This window comes from Macaca thibetana, chromosome 14 (assembly GCF_024542745.1).
Source record: "Macaca thibetana thibetana isolate TM-01 chromosome 14, ASM2454274v1, whole genome shotgun sequence".
NCBI classification, from domain to species: domain Eukaryota; kingdom Metazoa; phylum Chordata; class Mammalia; order Primates; family Cercopithecidae; genus Macaca; species Macaca thibetana.
The window spans coordinates 24,747,611-24,774,595 of record NC_065591.1 but is presented as its reverse complement, the minus strand read 5'-3'; the positions used below and the strand labels follow the sequence as shown (position 1 = coordinate 24,774,595).

Here is a 26,985-nt window from a genome sequence, read left to right as displayed (position 1 = left end):
ATGATATAAAAAAATTAAAGTTAGCCCTTTTAAAAGGAGAGGAAGAAACTTACTGCTTCCTTTACAGAATAGTGGGAGAGTTTTCTACTTTCCTAATCCATCTCCTGAATGTCTGATGTGCACTTCCACTGTAGAGAGAAACCCACTTTTGGCTTTCACCCTCAGAAATGAGCTGGAATCTCTTCTGCCTATCTGATGCTCTTTTCTGGACTCTTATCACAGTTAAAAATGGGGATGAAGCTGATTGGGTTTTTTATGTGTGCTGAGTGTTGGCTGATGCCCACAAAAGTTAAATCACACTGGAGATGTGTCTGGCATGGCAAGTACATTCTCTTAAGATGCCAGGGAGATGGAGGATAGGGTGAGGGTGGTGCCCCAGTAATTGCCAGATATGTTTGGGGCCAGAGTCACTTTGAACTGATGAAGATGTCACACTGACAGTCTCAATATGTGACAGCTCAATATTGTAACAGACATATGGCTGCAAAATAGGACAGGCAATTGCTTTAACCTGGGAACTCTGACTCTGTTGCTGTTTCCCCCCAATACTTCATCCAATTATTTGTATGTGGGAGGCTTCAGAAAGTTTGTGGACCATTTTTCTTCATTTCTTTTCACTCCATCCTGACACATGATAGGTTGCCTGAGTATTATGTTAAGACTATACTAACATAGCATTGACAAAGTTGAATTAGAAAACAATGTTGCTTGGAATAGCACTCTGGAAATATTATCTGAGATCCAAAGTAGTTTAATTAGTATATAAGCATTTGGCCATATTTGTCTTCTATTGTTTACAAATCATGCATGTAAGGCATCTTTGTCCCACTATATTTATTTGAGTTTTAGCAGCTCTGTAATGGTCTTATTGGCAGATATTATTACAATTGATAGTATAATTATTATAATTCATAACTAGTACTTAAAACTGTCAATGAAGCATCCTTACCGTATATCATTTCTTTAATGTTATGACATTCACTTGAAGCAGATATTATTAACACCATTTTAGGCCGGGCGCGGTGGCTCAAGCCTGTAATCCCAGCACTTTGGGAGGCCGAGACAGGTGGATCACGAGGTCAGGAGATCGAGACCATCCTGGCTAACCCAGTGAAACCCCGTCTCTACTAAAAAAATACACACACACAAAAAAACTAGCCGGGCGAGGTGGCGGGCGCCTGTAGTCCCAGCTGCTCGGGAGGCTGAGGCAGGAGAATGGCGTAAACCCGGGAGGCGGAGCTTGCAGTGAGCCGAGATCGCGCCACTGCACTCCAGCCTGGGCGACAGAGCGAGACTCCGTCTCAAAAGGAAAACAAAGAAACAAACAAACAAACAAACAAAAAACCCCACCATTTTATCAAAGGGAAAACTGCAGTTCAGAGAGGCTACGTGACTTGGCCAAGGCTATGTGTTTAGTAGGTAGCAGTGCTAGATCTGTACTTCAGAACTACGGATTTGAATTACTTTCCTGGTCCTATCACCTTATGGCCCTCAAAAATACTTGTTAATTGGATTGTGTTCAACAAAAATACAGCTGTGGATTGAAGGCTGAATTCAAAATTCAGTATTTGTTTTGAAAATGCTGGCCCAGACTCAAAAGTAAATATTTTGTGTGATCTTTGGGACTGGAGACATATCCTTGAACTGACCTAAAGAACACCTCAAAAAGCTTACATGCAGAAAGATTCAGAGAACAGGATGGTAATTCGGGGAACTCGATCAAAGCTTCTGAAAAGTTGCTGGGCTCAAGAAGGAAGTAGACTGATGATGTGATTCCCTGACACCGTCCATGCTTCTCTTTCGATTGGCTTTTGAATATCTGTATTTTGGAGATACCAGAATTAACTCAAGCTGTGTAGAACGAAGATGAAAGCAATTCAAAAATGAAACAAGAAAGTGGGGACATAGATGAGAAGACACTCTGCATTTTAAATGTAGCTTTAAATACTGTACAGAGAAACTAAAACACTTATGTAATCTTAGGGAGCTCTTGCAAAACCTCACAGAGAAGTGGCATGGAGGGCTTCCCATTACCGGACTCAGGCATCACAAAGTCAGGTGTTTCATCTTGTTTATCTTTGAATCCAATGACCAAGACAGTATGTGGCACTCAGTGAGTAAGTGCTGGTTGGTTTCTCTCTACTGTGGGTGGTGGTTCTGGAGGGTCTGAGCAATGAAGATACTTTAGCAATAAAAACCTTCAGGGAAACATCAAATAAACAAGCTCATCAAAGGTAACAAATGTTGTGCAGCAGATAAAAGCACAGACTTTAGAATGGGAATTTGTTTTAATCCAAACTCAGCTCCTTCTTCCCTAATTAAAATGCAATCCCTTTATCTTTGCCAAGGCTACTTTGGGGCTTTTTCTTAACCATTTTATGTCCTTTTTCCTCTTCCTACATCCTTTATTTCTCTAAGTTTTACAAACACTTATTATTTAATAAGTGGTAGTATAAATATGTGGCTCAACAAATGAATACTGGTTCAGGGAGGGTCCATAGAACACTATCAAGTTCAAAGAGAGAAGTCATCTTTGTTCACAGAATATGAAGAAATAGAAATATATATGTACACACACACACACACACACACCTGACATGGGCTTTGCAATAACAGGCCTTGATTTAAATCTTAGCTCAGTCAAGTTATATTTATTTATTTAGTTAGTTAGTTAGTTAGTTATTTTTTTTTGGTGGAGGGGAGGACAGAGTCTCACTCTATTGCCCATGCCGGAGTATAGTCATGTGATCTCGGCTCACTGCAACCTGCTCCTCCTGGGTTCAAATGATTCTCCTGTCTCAGCCTCCCTAGTAGCTGGGATTATAGGGGCCCAGCACCACGCCTGGCTAATTTTTGTATTTTTAGTAGAGACAGGGTTTCACCATGTTGGCCAGGCTGGTCTCGAACTCCTGACCTTAGGTGATCCCATCTGCCTCAGCCTCCCAAAGTGCTGGGATTGCAGAGGTGAGCCACCGTGCCGAGCCCCAAGTTATATTTCTAAGTTCCAGTTACCTCTGCTACAAAATGGGAATGAGAATATCTAACCGAAATAGTCCAATAATATACATTATTTTAGGGAAATTGAGTTATAGACAAATTTTATTTTTATATTTATACTTTATAATGTTTGATTTGTATTTTATGTACTTTGTAGGCAAAAAATCAATGAAATTATAAAAATGAAATACATATATATAAAAATGAATTCCCGAATTGAAAACTTATAGACTAAATAAAATGGGTAAAAAGTTTGATAAACAATGACACTTGTAAATGTACATCCTTCCCTTATGTTATGCATAAAATAGTGGGCAGGGTATATTGACAGGTCATAGTCACATTTGGAAGATGTATTTCTCACAATTAGCTTCCAGGGTTGTTTTTCTTTTTATTTAAGGATCAATGGAAGTGTTAGTGTGAGGTTAAATATTTCAGCATAAAAGACTGACTAATAAAGGATGGAAAACTGTAGGAAAACAGTATAAACTAAGTGGTTCTTTCAATAATGATTCCTAATTCTTAGGCTCCAAACTAAGATCACAAATTGGTGTTTATGCTAGTATGCTTAAAGAAGCTTGGCTTTTCACAGTTAAAGATATTGTAATCTCATTTTATATATATACACACACACACACACACACACATATGATATATATGTCAAATAATCTTTAAGTTTGTTACAGATGAAAGGAAGTTGGTTTTAGGGTTTACAGATTTCATTAAATAAACATTATTTCCTCAAATGATCTACAAAAAACTACCAGAATCAAATATTTGAATTTTACTAGCAAGCGCCACACATGTGCAGTAAAATGCTACTTTCTGATAAGTCTGACGACTACAACTAAGATGTTCGTACTAACATTTAGACATAATTTACTTTAGAAATAAATGCTTGGCTGGGGACAGTGGCTCACACCTGTAATCCTAACACTTTGGAAGTTCAAGGCAGGAAGATCCCTTGAGCCCGAGAGTTAGAGATCAGCATGGGAAACATAGTGCGACTTATTTCTTCAAAAAATAAGAAAAAAAAAAAAAATTAGCCAGACACAGTGGTGCATGCCTGTAGTCTCAGCTACTTTGGAAGCTGAGGCGGGTGGTGGGGGTTGTTGCTTGAGTCCAGGGATTTAAAATTACAATAAGCTATGATAGCGCCATTGTTCTCCTGACTGGGCAACAGAGCAAGACACTGTGTGTAAAAAAATAAAAAAGAAAGAAAAAAAGAAATGGCTTATTTTTACATATTTGGCTAGCAAAAACTTAGATTACCTTTATTAAGATTTACCTGATCTCCGTTTAGGAAATTAAAACAAAACAAACAACAAAAAAAAACAGGGTCCATGGCTAATTACAAAACATGTTAACATGTTTACTTTTTGACTTACAGACTTTTCCTCATAGCCTAAGGCAGTCTTACGAAAAGATTCCCAACACTCGCATCCCTCTAGGCAAAATAACAAAGGAAATCAATAACTTTAACAGCCAGGTAATATTTACCAGGCCTTTCTTATGCCAATTTCACCCAGGTCATCCATGATAGAATTCTCAGCCTTGACCTCCAGTACTCCAAGTGGGTGTGTGTTACTGAAATGAATTTAAATCTCAATTACAATTAAGCCAGTTGTCTACAGGAAGATTTTTCTTAAGCTTTTCCAGATACATCCCAAGGTCCTGGCCTATAGGCCTCATTAAATTTCTCAGCCATTCTAGAGATCCTCAGGCTTTGGAGAGCTAAGTAATGCTTATTGTTGAAGCCTCACTAAAGGAGTTCACCTTCAAATAGGACAGACACATACATAGTAGTATGTTTACAAAACTACAAGACCTGTCTACCAAAATGCAGTGACAACTCAAGATGCTCATAATCAGTGGGGAAAATCAGAAGAAAAAGCTACATAAAGATGCTATTCACTCCAGTAATTGAAGAAGAACCTATTTTTTTTTTTTTTTTTTTTTTTTTTGAGACGGAGTCTTTCTCTGTCTCCCAGACTGGAATGCAGTGGCGTGATCTCAGCTCACTGCAAGCTCCGTCTCCCGGGTTCACACCATTCTCCTGCCTCAGCCTCCTGAGTAGCTGGGACTACAGGTGCCTGCCACCACACCTGGCTAATTTTTTTTTTTTTTTTTTTTTTTTTTTTTGTATTTTTAGTAGTGACAGGGTTTCACCGTGTTAGCCAGGATGGTCTCAATCTCCTGACCTCGTGATCCACCCACCTCCGCCTCTCAAAGTGCTGGGATTACAGGCGTGAACCACCACGCCCGGTCAGAAGAGCCTAAATTTTATAGGCAGAAATAGGGAAAAAAACAATTCAGGAAGAAGGAACAAAATAAATAAAAAGAAGATGCATAAAAAGGAGGGCACAATCTCATGCCTGGTGTGCTTTGGCCCAGATGAGCAGCAAAACATGAGCCTCACAGACATTGGGGTAACTAAGGTCTAAGGTGGGCCTGCCCCAGGTGAAGTACAATGAGCAACCTTGGACACCTTCTGCTCATCTAGGTTGTGTGAATGAAGCCAAGGAGGTTTTCTCCCACTGGACATCTACCTCAGTGGCCAGCTGCCAATACATCTCTACCCATTGTGGAAAATGAGTACATGAAGATGACTGCATGGCAGCAGTCTAAGGCACTCAGCCTAAGGATCATGGTTTATGGGTAAGGGAGATCCAGGTGAGAGATCTAAATCTCTTTTTCAGGAAGAGCAAGTAAAAGTTGAGCTGGGAAAACTACCCTATCTTAGGGTTAATGTAAGTACCAAGACATTGGTAATGGTATCTCAGAAAGTAAAGGAAAACGAACTAAAGCCCTAAACCATAAGAGAGGCTCAAAATGATATACAACAAGCAGGCTTAGGAGAGAGAAGTGGCACTAGGTTTTAACTGTCAATGTTCTCATAAATATCCCAAATGCCTCCACATGGGCAGGTCACCATCTAGTATACCAGGCTTTCTTGAAGAGGTGGCTATGGTATATAACATGTAACAGGGATAACCCGTGGCATCTGCAACTAGGCAGTGGAAATGAGATCTCATGACTGGCCAGATGAGATCCTTCCTAACCCACTCAGAGACAAAGATTCATTTTATTCATGAAAATTGTCCACAGTTATTTCTGGGAATCTCAGTCCCATCTCACATTGCTTAGGAGATGTTCACTCACTCTGTCTTCTTTGGCAAGGTGCTATGCTACTGTCTCCCTTGGCAATGAGCACCCTGAGAATGCTGGTCTGAGGCACAGTCATCTTCCTCTGATGGTCCTTCAAGATCTTCAGTTGACAACATTGCACTGGCATCTGTGGTAGGAGGATCATTCCCTCCTTAATCCTGCAACTGATTTTAGCATCTGGGCCCCCAGAGCAGTAAGGCTCATCTCCCAGGTTAATTACTCTTCCAGGCACTCAGATTCTTCAGTTTCTGTTCTAACTCTATGAACATTTAAAAGTGCCTTTTGGTAAAACCAAGTTTTATACCATCTTCTCGATTTCTATTGATGCTTTCTTCTCTCTTGGGCAACTCTACCACACATCTGTTTCTTCTAACATTTTAAGCTAATTAAAAACAACAACAACAACAACAAAACTATCCCCTTCTCTGTATGTGAAATAAGCTGCCTACAGGTTTCAAAGTCCATCAATTCTACGGCAGGCAATCTCTAAATTTCATTCTGGAGGATTAGATCAAGTGACTAAGTACAGAATGAAAACAGGTAACCAATATTTATAGAGTGCTTTCATATAGACTACCTTGTTCAAACCTTTTTTTTTTTTTTTTTTTTTTTTTTTTTTGAGATGGAGTCTCTCTCTGTCTCCTAGACTGGAATGCAGTGGTGAGATCTTGGCTCACTACAAGCTCCGCCTCCCGGGTTCATGCCATTCCCCTGCCTCAGCCTCCCGAGTAGCTGGCACTACAGGCACCCACCACCACACCTGGCTAATTTTTTATATTTTTAGTAGAGATGGGGGTTTCACCATGTTAGCCAGCATGGTCTCGATCTTCTGACATCATGATCTGCCCGCCTTGGCCTCTCAAAGTGCTGGGATTACAGGCGTGAACCACTGCGCCCAGCCCAAACTTTTAATTATCCTTTGAGGTAGATATTATTTATTTTTGCATCTTCTTCATCTTAAACTTACTACAGTTAACAACCACCTCCTTATCTTTCACCCCGAATCTCTCGTTCCTTAGATCTCTCTACCTCAGTAAATGGGATTTCAAAGCTTCCATTTACTCAGACCAAACATGTTGGAATTCTTCTTAATCTCTCTCTTATATCCTGTTTTTAATCATCCCACAAATTAAATATACTCAAAAAATATATAACATCCAACCAATTCTTACCACTTTCACCTCTACCACCATGGTCCAAGAAATTATCATCTTCCACGTGGATTAGAGCAATAGTCTGCAAATTGTTCTCCCTTCCACTCTCATCTCCCTTCAGTCTATACTCATCACAGAAGCTAGGGAGATCTAGCACCCTATTCCAGTCCTTCCTGCCTCCAGGACTTCACTCCTTAATTCTAGCACTGGCTAATTTATAGTCCTTTGTGTTCCTCAAATGCATAAATCATGCTTCCACCTCAGGGCCTCTCCACTTGCTTCATCTACTGGAAAAGGTTTTCTCCTATGTTTGCATGCCTCGGCTTCTCACCTCCTTCCTAGCTTTCTCAGCTTCATAATGATTCCTTCCCTAACTGTAATTTAAAATTGCAATGTGCTCCCGTGAAAGCACTATCTGTTCCTTACATACTTCATATTATTCTGTAGAACATATCCCCTATTCAACATAACATATTTACTTAAAATTATTTTGTTTTACTTTTTTGCTTATTGACTGTCTCTGTCCACTAAAATATGGGTATGTGAGGGTTGATATTTATATTTGTGTTGTACTCAGCTATATCTCCAAAGCCAAGAATAGTGTCTGACTCATGGGAGTGCTCAATAAACATTTGTGGAATGTTTATTCCACATAAACAATGGAATACTGAATTAATCAACACATGCTAAGCAATGCATATATCTGGAGAATTACTGACTCGTGTTCCTTTTCTTCCTCTGTAATTCATTGGCTCTTGACCTTCTGCATAAGTCTCGCTTAGTCATAGTCTGATTTGCCTCATCTGTAAAATAGAAATAATTTTAAGATGTCACCTAAAATGACAAACGTGAAAATGCCTAGGACATAATATTCATGAAGAAGATGGTGATTGCTATTGTTGTTATTAAAATATATTTAATAACCTGTGGGATGCCATATTCAATCTTAGTTAAATGGAGGAAATTCTACTTTTTTTCCACAAAGAATGAAGGCATATGAATTAATTAAAATATATAAAATAATACATGTGACAATGTCTAGCTCAGGGTCTAATCCATAGAAGGTCTATAATGAATGGTTTTTTCCATTGGTCAAGTTTTTTTTTTCTTTTCTTAAAAATTATGTGATGCATTACATTTCTTGACTTCAGAAGTAGTTTAACATCATGGGGAATTGGAAGGATTTTATAAATTATAAGACTTAATATACGATGTTGCCATAAGAGTGCCTTGCCTAGGGCTTCCCTATTCAATTTTTGAGCTTGTAGTGGCCAAGAATATGGATTCTTCAAGGCAGGCTTAACAGCTCCGAGGCTCCGAAGTTGGTGGCCCTTTGTTAAAGAGATTTCTTTTTCAACTTCAGGAAATCCTCAAGGCCTTCCTTGGTTTTTAGTTCCTATCAAAAGCATTAGAATTCCTAGGGAGGAATTCTTACAACTTTTCATCTTGCAGATATCCTACCCCCCAAAAGGAACACTTTGTTATAGTTGTTGAGAAAAAACAAAAAGAAAAACAAAAACACTTCTAGTTTCCATCAAAATCAATTCAGCTAATTAGCAAATATAATATCATGTGGTATAATTTTCTTTTGACAAATCCAACGAAGGCAAGTCAGAGTTTTGCCAGTAGAATACTGAAGCCCCCCTTGTACTGGCCTGCACCAGCCTGTGATAGAATATTCTACACTTCTCTTCCCAGCTCAGTCTTCAGTGACATCACATTGGTGGGTGAAATGGCTACAGGGGCAGTAGTCACACCACAGAAACATGCAAATATTACACATATCACAAATTAGAGCCACATTTGTTCTCAGAGAGCTGATTTTTCAGTACACCATTGGTTCTACCTTGTCATTTTCAAGTGTATGAAATAAACACCCTTTTGCTCGACAATTTGTTATTGCTGTGCCTTCTTTGTGCAAGGCATTCAATTTAGGAGTAGCTTTCTGTAATAGATGCATACCATTTGGTTGAATAGAATGTTTGTTTCAAATTGTTTTACTGCCTTAAAATTTCTGCTTTATGGTGTGGTTTCTTGAACAGTAAATGTGTTCTGTGAAACATTTTGCTTTACTGCAGTGGTATGTCCTTGTATTTGCAACATGAAAATGGAGCTTAAAGATGTAAAATCTAAGAAATCAAGCATAACGAATTCCTGTGATTTTTGAGCATATTTGTCACTGGATAAGAAAAAGTGAGGAGAAACTGATGGCACTACCAATATTACGATTGTTTCACCTAGTGGATTAAGCAGGATTGGAACCTTCACATAGACTGATTTTTTTTTTCCCAAAAGGTTCTTCAGATTCACCTGGAAACTTCTGAAATTATGTTTGATAAGTTAGAATATGTCAAGAAGATGCAATCACTCTGATTATATACTCTCAGTTGGTTACCTATCACTTCTCAGACCTTAACTTGGTCATGCGAAGGTAGCTGACTAAATCGTATATCACACAGTCAGAAAAACTGTGAAATCACATTCAGGATGATGGCAGTAAATAATGGCTGCCGCTCTTTTACATGTATTTTTAATACTTTCAATATTTTATTAGCTTTTATATTTCTAGCTTTGCTTTGAAAATTAAATAAATATTTTGTTAAGATATTTCTCATGGGCTTTTTACCTTCGAACTAACTCACACAAGTCCTTTTATTTCTATCCTATTTTGTTTTACTGCATTGAGGGAAGAAATATTCGGAAATACAAATTTTTAGATTTGTATTTTCTCATGAACTATTGTCTCTATCATGTTAGGTCCTTTTTAAAGAGATGTAATTTTTTTTCTTCAAGGAGTGAAGCTTTTCAATTACCTAGAGAAACAAATATAAACTATACTTATTCTATGTTTTTTTCTTAAAAAAAGGACAAAACAATCCCATAATATTTTAAATAGGTTTTAACAATAGGAATCTCTCTTCCTAACCAAAAAATTGTTATTTTTGTTATTATTTCTAAGTTTCTAATAATAATAGTTATTTTGTTTCATATACCTATATATTTTTAAATGATATTTTAATTCTGAATAGAATAACATTAGATTCAAAAATACATCATAAGAATATATGACAAATTGTAAAAATCTAACAAATTTTGTGCATCTTGCAGCCCACATAATAGGATAATTTTCTGTTAATATAGACTATTGTTTATATTGAGTACTATATAGCACTCTGAATATTTCCATTTGTGGCAACTACAAAGTTTAAGGCAGATAAAATTACTTCCATAATATTCCAAATGCTGGGGTTTTAAGTTTAGAGTTCTAAGCCTAATTTTCTATATAAGAAACTATCAAAGTGAATTTCTATAAAATAAAGTGTACAAGAATAAACATATTCGACCTATTTTAATGTGCTATTGTTATTCTCATTTTTCACTGAAAACTGTTTGTGAATATAAATTTAAGTATAAAGGAAAAATCATCCTTCTTCAAACCCCACTCTTTCTACTTATTTTATAGCTCTAGGCACTCATGAAAAGCTTTTCAGTTAAAGAGCAAACCAACAGAATGAAAATCAGAATTTTACTATTATTATTATTATTAGTCTTGTAAATATTCACTATTTAGGAAGCCCCCTAAGCATACATTGCCTTATTAAATATACAAAGTCAAAGCTGATGCTCTCTAAGAGTTTATAATGTAGGTCAGAAAGAGGTCTTTTTTTCTCTGCCTGTTATGAGCAGAGACCTCTCCTGCTTTCTCAGTAATCCCCTTGCCTTGCATGAAACATGGCTTAGTTTTGCTCCATCAGGGTTTGTAGCATCAGCATTATTGCTTGCTCTCCATCCGGGTTCTTGCTGGTTTGCCTCTGGCATCCCTGGTCCAAGAGTGAAGTGCTGGAGAGTTTGTTAGCTGTGTCTCTGCCTTTCTGTCAAGGCGTTTTTCTATTTGTGAATAGTTATTTCCTAAGGTACATGGAAAGTCATTGTTTATGTGAGTCCCCAGCTTCATAGACTTTATAATAAATTGACAAAATTCAGAGCCCTTTCTTAATTTATCAGGTTAAAATTAATGCTCATTTTTCAAGGACAGCCATGTTAAATCTTGTCACCACAGGTTGCTTTTTTTTTTTTTTTTTTTAACTCATTGTAATAATTTTGTTTTTGCTTGTGTGTGATGGGTGGGTGGGACTGACCTTTCACCCAAAGACTACCAGTCTCTCTCCGTGGTAGAATATGAGGCTATTGCAGTTGACAATTGGGGCAAGACAGTGTATGATTTAAGGCATTTAATTTAAAATACATGCAAGTATATGTGTAAAGAATGATGTTTGTCTTTCTTCTGTGGCTACCAAAACAAGAACAGTAATCACTTGAGTTCATCTGTAGAGATAGGATTTTACAGAAATAATTCTCTAACTTGATAAAGAATAAAGAACTATGAAATGTGAACATATTGTATCTAGAAGTGTTAAAGAATTCCTCTTCTGTAGAAGTTTTGTAAGACATAAAACAGATTACTTCCCATCAGCTCAATGTGATCTCTCTCCCTCTGTTAACTCCCATAGCAAGCCATGTGTGATGACTAATGTACTACATTAGGCACTAGCAGCAGACAAAGATGAACAAGACACTGCCTTGCTCTGAGAGATGAAATACAACTTTTTACCTTGTATGTTATAGTTATGCTGATCTTTCTATTTTATCACTGTTAATGGCCCTGTATTACTTGGTAATTATTTCTGTATCATACATATTTATGGTCCCCTCAGTACCTAGAATATTTAACACATAGACCAATTTGATAAATGAATTCATTTAATAATTATTCTTTCATTCAACAATTATTTGCAAGCTCCTACTATCTAAGGCAATTATCTCTTTAAGATGGTTTTGCATGTAATCCTACCCTGCCAGGAAATAAACTTAGTAGAGATTTTTTCTTTTTTCTTTTTGTAAATTCATAGTTCCACCTTGATTATTATGCTAACATTTTAGACATCAAAATAGAGCCATCAAAATGTCTACAAAAATGCTTCCAAGGGACTTCCACTTACAAAAGGATAAAACAGACCTTTTTTCCTTCCTATTTATCCCATTAAATGCAGCCAGAAATCCCAGACGTTTTTTGTTTTTTGGTTTTTTTTTTTGAAAAATGCAGAAGAAGACCTTGAAAAGCAGAGTGAAGAAGGAAGACCATACAAGCAGCTCTGGATCCAAGTAATGACATGGTGGTAAGTTCCTGGATTTTTGTTTTGGCTCCATATATCCCAGATTTGGAGCTGAAGAGATCAGAAACTCAGAAATGACAATAGGTGCATATATATCCACGCACACAGAGAGAAACAACATTTGACTCTCTCTGGCCAAAGGACAAGGATAGGGCAACTTAATAAGACAGAAAACCTTGAGGCAATTAACACATTCATCCACCCATACATAAGAGAAAAATGTATGGCCTTATCCTCACCTAGGCCATCAATGCCCTAATGAATACTCTACATTTCTACCTTCACCAAGCTATGACAATGTCCTCCCAGTTTCCATCAGGGTAGTGTCCAAGAAGATCACATAGAAGCCAGGACATTCATCCCTGCCAGGTAGTAACCAGGCTACCCTCCACCCTTTGTATCATCAGTGGAGATAAAATAGGGATCCTGAACTTCTACCCCTACCATCCCTATATGTTGGGATGGTGTCAAACTAGGCTTAGAGGAGAATCAGGACTTTCACCACCATCCTGGAATAATGACACCAATACCCAACCCCACTTCCCCCATCAGCATGGTGTAGTGGTGAACAAATGGGTAATAGTTACAGGGCATTCCTATTCCTCCCAGCCAGGGAGGTATCAACGGAAGTCTAATGGGAGCAGGAAGTCCTATCCATGCCAGCAGTAATAAAGAGCTCCTGTCCACTCATATATAAGCAAAGGGCAAGTGAAGAAACATGAGCTTCTACCTCCAACTGCCATTAATTCTACTCCCACTTCTAGAGCAATATTGGAGAAAGCCAACCAAAACTGAAGGTTTATACAATATCCAGAATCTCACAATATCATACCCAAAATGTCTAGGTTTCAACTGCAAACTACTTATTACACTAACAGTCAGGGAGATTTTAAATGAAATGGAAAAAAAGTCATTAGATGCTAATATCAAGGAGAGCAAATGGACATCCAGCAAATGCCATAGACAATACAATAAAATTTGACTTCAGTTTCATACCTTATAAAAATTAATTCAAAATGGATTATGCACTTATAACTAATAAATAAATAAAACTATAAAACTTTTGGGAAAAAACAGAAGATAAACTTTGGAGTCTAGAACTAGGCAAAGAGTTCTTAGATTGGAAACTAATAGCATGGACGTAAAGCGCAAAACTGACAAATGGGACTTCATCAAAATTAAAGTCTTTTGTTCCGTAAAAGACTTAAGAGGATGAGAGGACAAGCTACAGATGGAGAGAAAATATTTGCAAACTAGCTATCTAATAATGTTTAATATACAGAAGATATTTAAAAATCTCAAAATGCAGCTGTAAAAAGAACCCCAAAATATCCAATTAGAAAATGGGCAAAATATATGAACTTTATATATATAAAATACATGAACTGTATATTATTTTGGTTAAAAGGATGTACAGATGGCAAATAAGTGCATGAAATGATGTCAAACATCATTAGTTATTATAAAAGTGAAAATTAAAGCTGCAAGGAGTTATTGTGACATACCTATCAGGATAAATAAAATAAAAAATAATGACAGCAACAAATGCAACCAAGGCTTTTGAGAAAGTGAATCACTTGTACATTTCTGACAGGAATGTAAAAAGTTACAGTTAATCTGGAAAACTCTTCAGCAGTTAATTTTAAAAACTAATTATGCAACTACCATAGTACCTAGGAATTGCATGTTTAGCCATTTTTTCCCTCAAAATAAAAACTTATATTTACAAAATGTCTGTACATGAATACCTATAGTGACTTTCTTTGTAATAGCCCCAACTGGAAGCAACCAAGACATCCTTCAACAGGTGAATAATTAAACAAACTGTGGTATATCCTTACCAAGAAATATTACTCAGTAGAAAAAAATGAACTATTAATGACCTGGATTAATCTTCAGAGAATTATGCTGAGTGAAAACAGCCAATGCCCATAAGCCACATACTGTGTGATTACATTTAAATAACATTCTTGTAATGACAAAGTTACAGAAATAGGGAACAGTTTAGAAGTTGTCAGTGTTTACGTGGGAAGTTAGAGATAGGAATGAAGTGGATGTGGCTATGAAAAGAGCAACAGGAGGGCTCCTTGTGGTGATAGAAATGGCCTGTATTTTTTGACTGTAGTATATCAATATTCTGGTTATACTATTGTACTGTGTAGTTTCGCAAGATATTATCACTGGGTATAAAGAGGAAACAGGCACTAGGGATCTCTGTGTTTTTTTGTTTGTTTGTTTGTTTGTTTTTACAACTACATGTGAATGTACAATTATTTAAAAACAAAAAAGTTGAATTAAAAATTCAGTCATCAGCAATATGACATTTACATATTTGTATCTGTACTGCACAGCAATCATATGAATGTCCTTAGTTGATTTTAAGGAATACTATTCAGTTTATAGCCCTGCTACCTAAGTGGCCGTGTTTTCTACAGAATTCTCTCATAACCCACAATCCAATGCCACTTGACTAAATCAGGAATGGCGTTTGACCAAAAGTGCGGCAAATTTTAATTAAGTCATATTCTATGATCTCAACGATCAGGTGAATTGAGCCAATCATATTCTCTCTTTTGAAAATTTAAAGACACATACACACATACACGGACACAAACATAAACACACACAGAATAGGCTGTGTGCTTGGTATTAAATTACGATCTCTCAGTTCAAGTCCACCCTCCTCTTGCTTTGAGATGCTGGGTCTGGGTCAGTGCAAAGCATATATTTTCCTTTGCCACCTGGCTCCCTATTTGCCAATACAGGGATACAGAGGGAGAATAGAAGCTTGAAAGGGAAGAAGAAAGTGCTTCCTGCTTCTGACAATGTTGCCCTGTTGGTTCCAGTAGCCATTGCAAAGCAGTTGGTTCTGTTTTGTACATTTTTCTACAATTCCAGAGGAAAAAAAAAAGTGAATGATAAAACAGCACTAGCTGGCTAGTACCCCTTCCTCAGAGATGCGATTCCAGCTTTGCCTGTGGATTCCTTTTTAGTTTTTCAGGCTGTAACACTGGCTGAGTACCATCCCCCACAAAATTCTGCATCCCAGCTCCATGGGTACCCCAATCTGAGCTTCTGGGGTACAGTCCCAGCTGGCAGCCAGTCCCTAAAGGCAAGATTCTTAGCTCTGTGTAGTCCTTGCTGAGCTTCTAAAGTCCCTCTATTTTTCGGGGAACACCCTCACCCAAGACTCCTGTATTTCTTTTCTTCAAAGCCCCTCCTCCAGCATTCTAAATTCTAATAATCTCTGACTCTTACTTTTGTCCCTGCATCCAGGATATCCACTTCCTGTAATTACTATCCTTATGATTCCTCAGTGGTTTTTTTGCCTTTATTATTCGCCAATAACTGGCTAACTATTCTTTGATAATTCTGCATATTAAAATAAATGGTATGGTTTCTGTTTCCTGAATGTAACCTGATTCACACAGGTAATTAGCAGTAGGAGCTGAAGCTGTTAAAGGGAAAGCAGCTGCAGAGGCCATGATAGTCTCTATGCAAGGCAAATTTTTAAGAGGAACAATTATTAAAAGGGTAAGAAAAATAATCTAACAAAAAAGAACAGATATGAATAGACAGTCAAGGAGAAGTAGAGTTGCACGAAGTTTAAAGTCCCTGTTGCTCATAAGAATGACACAAGCATATAAGAAGCTTCTAGAACTGCCTTTCTTTTTTATTCTTGCTTCTTAATTTGGTTTCAGTTCCAGCCCATACATGTTGCCAGAAAAATTACCTTTTTACATGGGTCACCTAAATGAGTCTTTCTTCTCAATAAACAAAAGAGCCTAAGGATACATCCTTCCCCGTGTATAAATAGAAATATTAAGTTTTACGACAAGGAAAAAAGACAATTACATATGCTTTTAAAAAGAAAGATTCAAGTCTTCTCTCTCTTGTTGGTTGATATTTATCTTCAGTGGTTGGTACCTTATGTTTACCTTACCATTGCTTCCTCATCTTTACAGAGCAGTTCACACTTGCAAACACCTCCATAGCTAGGTTCTTATGTGACTCTCCAAACAAAGTGATACCCCTGAAGATAGATTAACACATCTTCCATTCAGCTTAATCTACATAATGTGATGGAGTTGATGAAAGAAAAGGTTATCTTCTGGGAGGATCATGAATTATGAATGCAGGACAGATAGCTTTTATAAATGCAACTGAGAGAGAGCTAAATATTAATAGGAAAATGCATGAGCAAACCTTCTACCTTCATTTCCAGTCCACTTATACCATTTTACTTACGCCTTAAAGCATCACAAATAATTCCAGTATTTGCCAGTAAAAGGGAAAGTACAAACTTCTCCTCTACAATGTGCTTAATGTCACTATAATTTGATCTTTTTTTCCCCTTAACAGAGTGAATCCCCACAGATGAAAGAAGAGATTGTTTCAATTTTGCAGAGCTGATGGCTTCCATTTATAGGTGTGAGTCCCCTTGACTCTTGATGGTATAACAATTATTAACTACAGAGGATGCCACAACCCAATCCTCCAGCTTACAAACGGCCACTTGTTTTGAGTCACTTATACTTTCATCCTTCCCCACTGGTTCATTCAGACAAGTACAACTTTTCCAATAGCCCAACAGAAAATATTTTCATGCTGTGACCACATCAAGCTTTCCAATCTCCCCAGGTTTTCAAAGAGAGAATCGAAAGCCAGCTACTATTCCCAAACACTTCGTTCCATATCAACGATTGAACCACTACCCCAGTTACAAAGAAAAGGAGCCGGGACATCACCATTTGTCTGCCTGTTTCTTTCTGAACCCCAAGCAGGACAATCTGCCACTCTCTCAACTCCTGGGGTCATGCTCAGAAACATCTGTTCGAGAAACAGTTTGACTCCCGCCCTTCCGCATAAATCACTACTGGTAAAAGTTTTATGAGGTGGCAACTTTTTCCCCCTCCTTTCTCCTTTTGTAACTGACTGAAGCCCAAATTAACAAGATGAAATGGCCAGACATTTAGCCATATGCCGGCATCCACATGTGTACATTCGGGAGGGAAAAGAAGCTGTTAGCTGTAGCAAAGGAGAATTATAATTGTCTGAAATGTAATTAACAACCTCATAGTCAATGAATCTTTGAAGGATTCTAATGGAGGAAATTATACCTCTCACTTACCTGTAGCAAATTGTTCATGGACCCGTTTCTCTGTTTGCAAAACTTGAACCCACTTAATTTATGGCGATTCCAAAGTAGTTTCAGGATGTTTCCATATTGTTAATCCGCATAAGTTATTCTTGCTTTTCCAGTAACTCCTACATAAAATAGAATAAAAAGATATAATTAGTATTATTTAATGGTCAATAAATGTTGGTAGATTTTAACACCTAGAGCTCACACTAAACACACACACACCATTTTTTTTTTTGTATGATAGAAAGTAATGGGAAAAATATTTTCTCTTTTAAAAACTATATCAAATGTTATGATCATTTTGTAAATACAATTACACCTAGTAGTAGATCTCCAGGTGGCTGGTAAAGGCTAAATAAAAGTTTATTGATTAGAGACTCAATATAATAGTTTTGATTAAAATTTGCTTGTTACTGCATGCCGTAAGAAGGTGGAAAGGAATTTAACATCTGAGACATTACCATGGGCCTGGGGCTATGTGAGTTGCATTTACATATATTATTTTATTCAATCAGCACAGTAATATTTCTTAAGACCTTACTATCCACACTGTCTAGCAGATGCTTTTGTTAGCCTCATTTTTCAAAGTGTTATCAGGAGAACCTTCCCTCAATATTTCAATGTAGTTTCTTTCTATTTTCCATAAGTGTCAGCCGGCTGAGAAATAAAGAAAAAGAGTACAAAGAGAGGAATTTTACAGCTGGGCCTTTGGGGGTGACATCCTATATTGGTAGGACCGTGATGCCCACCTGAGCTGCAAAACCAGCAGGTTTTTATTAAGAGTTTCCAAAGGGGAGGGTGTGTATGAATGGGGAGTAGGTCACAAAGATCACATGCTTCACAGGGCAAAAAGGAGAACAAAGATCATACGCTTCTGAGGAAACAGGACAAAAGGCAAAACAGAACTACTGATAAGGGTCTATGTTCAGCTTATTGTCTTGATAAACATCTTAAAAAACAGAAAAGAGGGTTCAAGAGCAGAGAACCGGTATGACCTCAAATTTACCAGGGCAGGATTTTTTCCCAGCCCTAATAAGCCTGAGGGTACTGTAGGAGACCAGGGTATATTTCAGTCCTTATCTCAACCACATAAGACAGACACTCCCAGAGTGGCCATTTATAGACCTCCCCACAGGAATGCATTCCTTTCCCAGGGTCTTAATTATTAATATTCCTTGCTAGGGAAAGAATTTAGCGATATCTTCCCCACTTGCATGTCCATGTATAGGTTCTCAGCAAGAAGAGAAATATGGCTCTATTCTGCCCGACCCCACAGCCAGTCAGACCTTATGGTTGTCTCCCCTTGTTCCCTGAAAATCACTGTTATTCTGTTCTTTTTCAAGGTGCACTGATTTCATATTGTTCAAACACACATGTTTTACAATCAATTTGTACAGTTAACACAATAATGGTCCTGAGGTGATGTACATTCTCAGCTTATGAAGATAACAGGATTAAGAGATTAAAGTAAAGACAGGCATAAGAAATTATAAAAGTATTAATTTTGGGAACTGATAAATGTCCATATTAAAATGAAATCTTCACAATTTATGTTCAGAGATTGAAGTAAAGACAGATATAATAAATTATAAAAGTATTATTTAGGAACTGATATATGTCCACATTAAAATGAAATCTTCACAATTTATTTTCCTCTGCCACGGCCCAGTCCCTCCATTCGGGGTCCTTGACTTCCCGCAACAAATTGTAAAGCAAAGACTTATAAATAGGGGAAGTTAGATGACAAGTCCATTTAAACTGAATACAATATTCTCTTGTTTTAGTCAGATGGTGGGGAAGACCATTGATTATTGCTTTGTTTTGTTTAAATAATTAATATCAAAATTTTTTTGTGTTGAATCTGGCCTAAGACAAATGAAAAGAGTTATTTTGGCACTAGGCTAATGAAGAATTCCAAAAAAAAACTAGATAATGAATTTCCTGTCACAATATATCATAATTATGATGAAACACCTTAACAACTATTAAATAAAATTTGTAGAAGGCTGTTGTTTTGGACTAAATTCCTGCAATATGCCCCAGTAGACCAAAGGAAAATGGAGCCACTCATGTTAAGTGTCATGCAAAAAACAGGAAAATCTCCAAACAGTGCTTTTTTTTTTTCCCAAAATAACAAGAGAATCACATAAACCATCTGAAAAAGGGCCAGTCATCCTGACCCAGCATGATAAGGAAGTCTCCTCTACTTCAACTTGCCTAACAAGGAAAGTAACCTGACGTTAACCAATCTGCTTTTATGTATATGCTGTTTACTTGTTTCTGCTCAAGCTACCTTTCAAAAACTGACTGTTCGGCTATATCCAATGAAGTGCATTCCTATTTTTATAGATAAGATGCTGCTCAATTCATGAATAATTAATAAAAGTCAATTAGATTGTCAAACCCAAATTGTTGGAATTTTGTTATTTGACATCACATAATTTTTTTCTCCATTACATTTGTTTTGGCCTGAAATTGCACATCTATTTAGAATTTACAGTACTCTTTTAACTAAATTTAACAAAAATAACTTCCTGTGCATCTAAACTATATTACTTATTTAATTTAACACTCTCTTATATTAACTAATTTTTATTAAGAAACTGTCAGCCATGGTAGTTCTCTTTGACCAGCCCATAAGATTCATTATGATATGACAAACCACCCATTAATACCCTCTTGTTCCCGAAAATAGTCAGCTACAGAAAACCCTCTGCCCCCTACATTAAACTTCTCTCATTTGAAACATCCCCAAACTGCACAAGTGCCCCCTTGCAGCCAACCAATACTTGTAAAATATACCATTTAGAAAGCCTCTCTAGTTTCCAAAATCCCATCTTAATAGAACATTTGCCAATCAGGTAAGTCTGATTGTTTTCTCATTTTATATCCTAACATGTACTCTCCTTCCCAACACTTCGGAAACTTTGCTTAAATGAAAGATATAGCAGAAGTATCCCCTTGCCACAAGTTTATGAATAAACAAGCTTTGTAAATTTTTTTATCAGACTTGGTTTTGATCAATGTCATTCTGTTTTATTACAGGAATATTTAGGATAATGTGTCTAGGAATATTTAGGATAATAAGTTTAGAGGGAAGTATCTTAACATATTCAGCAATTTGCAGATCCTTCCTGGTACATAGTAAGAAAACATAGTAGAACTAATTAAAAAGAGATGGGGTAGGGTAGAGGAGAGAGAGAGAGAAAGAAAAAGAAAGAAAAAAGTCCTGAATTACATGGGAGAATGAAGATCAAAGTTGGAACGTAGAATAAGTAATTGTTCAATTCTTGTTCAATTGATGAAATACCTAGAAGACACTTAATCTACCACTGTCATATGCCATTGTTAAAACTTAATAAAGTACCCGTCTATTGGAGATCCTCTATAAGCTAGGTACCAGTTAAGCAATTTCCATGCATTATCTAATTTATTCACTAGGGAAAAATTGATGCATCGGTAGAAAACTATATATTATATTTAGTACACCCTTCTGCTTATCAGAAGGTGATTCTATGGAAGAAGTCTACAGAATTTACAACTCTGCAAATTGTAAATAACTGCTAGAAATGCAAAATAATTTTTCTCTGTAGAAATTTTTTTCTGTTCAATAGTGTGGTTCATTTGACTTCCTTCTCCACTGTGGAAGAAGCTAGTTTTGCTTGCATTAACATATCTATTTCAATATTTCTCATTTATGCTTGTGTCTTTATTTCGGATTTTCCTTTGAAGTGGCTATAATACTGTGTGGTTCTCTCATTGATAAATGAGCTATAAAAAGTCTTTAACGTCTGTTCATTTTATATCTGTATGAGAGTTGTGATTTTACCTTTTTTGAATTTGATCTTTTGACCATTCTTTACGATAGCTCAATTGGGGATAGATATTATTGAATATTTTATAGAAAAGGCTTAGCAGGGTCTCATTACTTTCCTGAAAGCCACAAATATCCACTGGGCACCTCCTGACTGTTAGGTACTACGCTAGATGCCAGGGCTGCAAAGCTGAACAAGGTTGTCTTTAGCCTCAGGGTCAAGGAAACAAGAGTAAATCTTTAGTGAAGGTTGCCTTATATGTAAGCTGCTTTCATAGATATCTAGGAACTGAAAACATTTAGTGAATACTTACTACCCAAAATTCACTTCCTATATAAAATATTGAACTCAAATAGATTCAAACAGTTTTATACTCTTTATCTCAACTTGTTCTGTGAATTCTTGCTAACTAAATTCAGGAACAAAATAGACTTTGTAGGAAGAAATACTTGATTACTATCTTCTAATCCTTCAAGTCACCTTATGAGGTAGGCATTCTTCCCATTTTTATAGATAAGAAAAATGAGGCTCCGAGAAAGTAGTGCTTAAAAAATGTCACAGCACTAAAGAATAGGAAGAGATAGCAGGATCACACAACCCAATGTCCTCATTTAACAGATGGAAAACCAGAGCTCATGGGAGACAGAGTAGCACCCTAAAATATCATGTCCAGCTAGGAGCAGGACTGGATGCTCCAACCATTGCTTCTACCTTCTACTGCATCTTTCTACTTATGTGAGACAGTGAGGAAGGAGAATGTACCACATAACAGAATCAGTGAGAAAAGAGAGAAAAAATTCTTAAACTTCTTTTAAGATTTTCAGAAGGCCCCAAGGGGGCTGATATGGTTTGGCTCTGTGTCTCTGTCCAAATCAACTTGATTATAATCCCCATAATCCCCACATGTCAAAGGTGGGAACAGGTGAAGGTAATTGAATCATGGGGACAGTTTCCCCATGCTGTTCTCATGAGAGTGAGTCAATTCTCATGAGATTTGATGGTTTTATAAGCATCTCATTCTCTCTCCAGCCACCCTGTGAAGAAGCGCCTTCTGCTATGACTGTAAGTTTCATGAGGCTTTCCCATCTATGGGGAACTGGGAGTCAATTAAACTTCCGTTTTAAATAAATTACTCAGCCTCAGGCAGTTCTTCATAGCAGGCTGAGAATGTACTAATGTAGTTAATTGGTACCAGGAGTTGGGTGCTGATATAAAGATACCTGAAAATGTGGAAGTGACTTTGGAATTGGGTAACAGGCAGAGGTTGGAACAGTTTGGAGGGCTCAGAATAAGACAGAAAAATGTGGGAAAGTTTGGAACTTCGTAGACACTTGTTGAATGGCTTTGACCAAAATTTTGATAGTGATATGGAAAATGAAGACCACGTTGAGGTGGTCTCAAATGGAGATGAGGAACTTGTTGGGAACTGTGGTAAAGGTCACTCTTGCTATGCTTTAGCAAAGGGACTGGTGGCATTTTGCCCCAGCCCTGGAGATCTGTGGAACTTTGAACTTGAGAGAGATGATTTACAGAAGAAATTTCTAGGCAACAAAGCATTCAAGAGGTAATGTGGGTTCTTTTAGAAGCGATTCAGTTTTATGCATTTACAAAGATATGGTTTGGAATTGAAACTTATGTTTGAAAAGAAAGCAGAGCATGAAACTTTGGAAAATTTGCAGCCTGATGATGCAATAGAAAAGAAAACCTCATTTTCTGAGGAGAAATTCAAGCTCACCACAGAACTTTGCATAAGTAATGAGGAGCAAAATGTTAATCACCAAGAAAATGGGGAAAATATCTCCAGGATATGTCAGAGGTCTTCACAGCAGCCCCACCCGTCACAGGCCAAGAAGCCTAGGAGAAAAAAACTGGTTTCATGGGCCGAGCTGAGGGCCTTGCTGCTTTTTGCAGTCCTGGGACTTGGTGTCCTGCATTCCAGCTGGACTTTTTAAGATGGGGCCAAGATACAGCTCAGGCCATTGCTTCAAAGGGTGCAGGCCCCAAGACTTGTCAGCTTTCATGTGGTGTTGATCCTGAGGGTGCACAGAAGAATTGAGGTTGGGGAACCTCCACCTAGATTTCAGAGGATGTATGGAAATACCTGCATGTCCAGACAGAAGTTTGTTGAGGGGCATAGCCTTCATAGAGAACCTCTGCTAGGGCAGTGCAGATGGGAAATGTGGGGTTGGAACTCCCACACAGAGTCCCCACTAGTGTACTGCCTAGTGGAGCTGTGAGATGAGGGCCACCATGCTTCAGACCCTAGAATGGTAGATCCACTGACAGTTTGCACTGTGTGCTGGAAAAAGTCACAGACACTCAATTCCAGCCCATGAAAGAGGCCGGGAGGGCTGCTATTCCCTGCAAAGCCACAGGCGTAGAGCTGCCCAAGCCCACGGTAGCTCACTTCTTGCATCAGTGTGCCCTAAATGTGAGAAATTGAATCAGAGGAGCTCATTTTGGAAGTTTAAGGTTTAACTTCTGCCCTGTTGGATTTTGGACTTGTTTTGGCCAATTTCTCCCATTTAGAATGGGTTTATTTACGTAATGCTTGAACTCCCATTTTATCTAGGAAGTAATTAACTTGCTTTTGATTTTACAGGATCGTAGGCAGAAAGGACTTGCTTTGTCTCAGATGAGAATTTGAACTTTGACTTTTGGGTTAATACTGAATTAAGACTTTGGGGAACTGTTGGAAGGGCATTATTGGTTTGAAAGTGGAGGCCATGAGATTTTGGAGGGGTCAGGAGGGAGTGATATTGTTTGGCTCTGTGTTCCCATCCAAATCTCACCTTGAATTATAATCCCCACGTGTCAAAGACAGGACCAGGTGGAGATAATTGAATCATGGTGATGGTTTCCCCCATGCCATTCTCTTGATAGTGAGTGAGTTCTTGCAAGATCTGATGGTTTTATAAGTGTCTTGCATTTCCACTGTTGTCACTCATTCTCTCTCCTGCTGCCCTGTGAAGAGGTTCATTTCACTATGATTGTAAGTTTCCTGAGGCCTCCCTAGCCATGCAAAAATGTGAGTCAATTGAATCTCTTTTCTTTATGAATTAACCAGTCTCAGGTATTTCTTCATAGCAGTGTGAGAACAGACCAAATAGGGTCCCTTTTCAACTTCATTTACCTAGTTATTTATTCATTTAGCTGATCTGAAGATTTATCTGAACTCATTTTCACATCTACTTTAATATAATTTTGCATGTGTATTAATCTCATGCTTAAGTAATACCATGTGTTAATTTTAATATTTCAAAAAGGCAGTGACTGTCATCATTCATAATAACACAAAGCCTATTTGAATGATCAAGTGCCATTGTGGTTGGATTCAAGTAAACTCAAGGAGGTAACCATGTGTTTAACATCAACCTGGAAGAAGAAGGGAATAATTTATCTGGTTGATAAATAAAAATATGGAAAACATGCTATTATTAAGTCTATGGGCTCTGTTCAGTAGGAAGACAGAAAGAAAATACTAGAAGAAACCGTGGTGGTAAAAGTTTTGAAAACCACTTTGCTATGTTGTACTGTTGCCTCTGAAGTTTGAAGACCTCTATGGAAACCCACTGTCCTGGACAACTTTGTACTTTACTCACAAATTCAGGTAGAAGATCCCAACACTGGCATCAACTGGAGGAAAAGAGTCATTTCTTATCCCCATGTGAAGAGTGTGGCTGAAAATGGGGCAGGTCGCAAAATATCTGGCAGAGTGTATTAGTCTGTTCTCACACTGCTATAAAGACTTATCTGAAACTGGAAAAAGCAAGGGATGTTTAGTAGACTCACAGTTCTGTATGGCTTGGGAGACCTCAGGAAACTGACAATCATTGTGGAAGGTGGAGGGGAAGCAAGGCAACTTACATGGCAGGAGGAGGAAGAGATAGAGTGAAGAGGAAATTGCCATACACTTTTAAACCATCGGATTTCATGAAAACCCACTCACTGTCATGAGAACAGAAAGGGGAAAATCCACACCCATGATCCAATGACCTTCTACCAGGTCCTTCCCCCAACATCGGGAATTGCAATTCAACAAGAGATTTGGGTGGGGACACAGAACCAAACCATATCATGGAGTAAACTACCTCTTAGCAGCTTGTAGTCCAGAATCTTTTGGACCCACATCCTTATGACTGCTAACCATAAAAATAAAGCAGATTCCACACTATTTTTCTTCTTTTTTGGTCCACCCATCTCCAAACCTTCTGTTCTTCCCTCCTCTTCTCTACTCTACTTTCCCTATTCTCCCATTCTTGTTTTCTCCTCTTTTTCCTAATTTCCTCCTCTTTTTCATACAAGTATTTATACGAAAAATGTATGGCCATATGTATTGAGTGAGCAGGCTTATTCTGCGTCATTTCTCAACAAGCAGAACAGAGAGGCCACCTGATATTTGTGTCCCTAGTAGTGTAAGAGTGCTTGTATCACAGAAGTAGGTCACTTTAAAAAAAAAAAAAAAAAAAAAAAAAAAAAAAAAAAAGGCAATACATTTGTTGCTTGATGAACTCTGTTTATGTCCTTTCAGCCATTCACAACATGCCTCTCACATTGGGCTGATTTTGTTTAAGACCTTCACACTCTCGAGAGACTTTCCCTTAGGAAATTTACAACCTTCTGTTCCTTTCCAAAGCATCAAAATTCGAATGAAGTTGTGCACTATGTAAACCCATGCTAATTTTAGTCATTATGCAGCTGTCCAAGTATATTGCAGGTTTCCACCTAAAAGTGTTATATCCCTCTAGAGTCAAAGGTAACTCGATGAGTTGTTTATCTTTTTGTTAAAATATCCATATAACACATGGCCACCAAATTTGTCAAACTTCTTCCAGTTAAACAGGATCTCCTAAAGAGGTTGGTAAATTGAGCCTTGTAGAAATGCAGCTTGTATTTAAAATTTCATGAGGAAAAATAAACATTTTAAAGAATGTCAACTTTTTATTTAGGTACAGTCTCCTGCCTTTGTGCATTTTAAATACTTCTGCTTTTGATTTCATTTAACAGACTCTATTTGGCTACCTCCAAGCTAGCAAAAAAAGTGTAAAAAACTACTTTTTAATGTTTTATTTCATACAATCCTAAAAACAATTTTAAAAGAACTGCCTGGAATGAATCATTGTTTAACAGAAAGAAATTGATATTTAGTGAAGTTTCAAAGTATGTGTTAAAACCCAGACCTTATGTGAGTCTTCATGTTTCTTCCAGATGTAATATAAGTCTTACTACTTTAAAATGTTGAGTATAATGATTGGTCTAAGCTGGACATTTCTCGTGTAAGTAGCTCCAAATATTTAAATGTGAATATGTGCTACACTGTAAGATGCTTCAAACAGAGCCATGTTCTCTGTAGGGCATGAAAGGAAAGTATCTTGGGCCGCCAAAATGACTAAACTGAAAGGAAAACTCAAGGTGAAAACTGCTTAGGGGAAACTTCCCTCCCATTCTATTCAGTTATCTCTCTGCTCACTAAGATAAATGCATATCTGGTTGCCTCCTTTGGAAAGACTAATCAGAAACCCAGAGAATGC

General features: G+C 37.5%; 1 protein-coding gene across 10 annotated transcripts in view; it reads right to left on the bottom strand.

The window, feature by feature from the left end:
- LRRC4C (leucine rich repeat containing 4C) overlaps positions 1 to 26,985 on the bottom strand; it is a 1,316,491-nt gene that overhangs the window by 517,419 nt on the left and 772,087 nt on the right. For all 10 annotated transcript variants that reach the window (XM_050758335.1, XM_050758338.1, XM_050758336.1 and 7 more), the window contains one exon: positions 17,625 to 17,761. The gene's annotated coding sequence lies outside the window, so the exon portion shown is untranslated. The remainder of the gene's footprint in view (positions 1 to 17,624; positions 17,762 to 26,985) is intronic.